Source organism: Oncorhynchus kisutch, unplaced genomic scaffold (assembly GCF_002021735.2).
Source record: "Oncorhynchus kisutch isolate 150728-3 unplaced genomic scaffold, Okis_V2 scaffold1916, whole genome shotgun sequence".
Classification (NCBI taxonomy): domain Eukaryota; kingdom Metazoa; phylum Chordata; class Actinopteri; order Salmoniformes; family Salmonidae; genus Oncorhynchus; species Oncorhynchus kisutch.
Genome location: NW_022263861.1, coordinates 17,314 through 19,157, shown reverse-complemented (window position 1 = coordinate 19,157; position 1,844 = coordinate 17,314). Strand labels below are relative to the sequence as shown.

The 1,844-nt window shown below is 59.5% G+C and overlaps 1 non-coding gene across 1 annotated transcript; it reads right to left on the bottom strand.

Moving 5' to 3' along the window:
• Nucleotides 1-339: 339 nt before the first annotated feature.
• On the bottom strand, nt 340-493 carry LOC116368410 (5.8S ribosomal RNA). The gene has a single exon (XR_004208505.1). It is a non-coding gene; the product is annotated as a 5.8S ribosomal RNA (ribosomal RNA).
• Nucleotides 494-1,844: the final 1,351 nt, after the last annotated feature.

The following is a 1,844-nucleotide window of genomic DNA, read 5'->3' as shown; positions in this document are numbered from 1 at the left end:
GCCGCTGGGAACGCGACGCTTTCCAGGGCTTGGGCCCCTCTCTCGGGGCGAACCCATTCCAGGGCGCCCCTGAACTCTCCCCGGGGCTCCCGCCAGCTTCTCCGGGATCGGTCACATTACCGCACTGGACGCCTCGCGGCGCCCATCTCCGCCACTCCAAATTCGGGGATCTGAACCCGACTCCCTTCCGTTACCGGCCTCACACCGTCCACGGGCTGAGCCTCGATCAGAAGGACTCAGGCCCCCGATCGACACTGGGCAAAGCGGTCTTCTATACACCACATGACTGCCCCAGCTGCCCCAGCTGCGGAAACCCAGAGGTTCCGATTGATGACAAAGCGACCCTCAGACAGGCGTAGCCCCAGGAGGAACATGGGGCCGCAAAGTGCGTTCGAAGTGTCAATGATCAATGTGTCCTGCAATTCACATTAGTTCTCGCAGCTAGCTGCGTTCTTCATCGACGCACGAGCCGAGTGATCCACCGCTAAGAGTTGTACTCTTGTTTTTCTCATTACGCACGCAGAGGCCAGAGGCCGGGCAGAGATGGGGAGGTTACCCTCCTTTCCTCCACCCGCACTTCGCCAGAGCGCCAGGCCATAAGTTCAAAGACAAAGGTTTAAGAATAGGGAGGCTTCCGGGAGCTGCGCTTGCGTCCTCGTCGCCGAAGCGCCAGGGAAGCCGCGCAGACATTGAACCCCCACCTACGCCGGGGCGCAGAGAAGTTGACTGGGTTCCCAGTGCCGCGCGAGGATACGGGGCGATACTCAAGCCGCTTACATCAGTGTTAGACCATTTTGGGAAGTCCCGGTTCACCGGACACCCCCAGTCCCCTTCGGTAGCGGCCTCTCCACCCGCCCATAGGTGAGTCATGCAACCGTGGCTAATGGGGAAAGGGGATGGAGCCAGTCGGGCACATCCCAGGCAAAGGGGGGAATGCGGGGAAGCGGGCTAGGACCGATGACACCCGCGCCGGGAGAAGAGAGAGGCGGGAGGCGTGAGCCCCCTACCCTACCCAACCCGCAGCATAGCTGGATTTTCGGCGCTCAGCCCCATGCCGGCGGCTGGCAACCCGTTAATGATCCTTCCGCAGGTTCACCTACGGAAACCTTGTTACGACTTTTACTTCCTCTAGATAGTCAAGATTGATCGTCTTCTCGGCGCTCCGCCAGGGCCGTGACCGACCTCAGCGGGGCCGATCCGAGGACCTCTCCAATCGGTAGTAGTGACGGGCGGTGTGTACAAAGGGCAGGGACCGGAGCTTATGACCCGCGCTTACTGGGAATTCCTCTCGGTGAAGGGTAGACACACGCTGATCCGCTCAGTGTGTGATCCGCTTTCAACCTGTCAATCCCGTCCGGCCTGGGTGAGGTTTTCGGTGTTGAGTCAAATTAAGCCGCAGGCCCCACTCCTGGTGGTGCCCTTCCGTCAATTCCTTTAAATTTCAGCTTTGCAACCATACTCCCCGGAACCCAAATACTTTGGTTTCCCGGACGCTGCCCGGCCTCAGACAGACCGCTTGGGTCAACCGGGTAGGTCCACATTTGAAGACAGGGTTTGAGAATACGTGTTTTTGGTGCCGATGCGTTACGGGATGACCATCACCACATGCTTCGCAGCCTGAGTGTGCCACTCCCCGCACCGGAACACCAATGGAGGGCCACTTGGTCAGACAGTTCGGCTCGAAATCGCACGAACGTTGCGCGGCTGGAGTGTATCGAAATTAGGGGACCAAAATTCCGAAAGGGGCTCCCCCGATAGAGGCAAATCCACTTGGGTCGGGAGGGAACATCCATCAGAACACCAGCCAAAGGCCGGCCGATAGAGTCCCTCCCAGGTGGAAAACG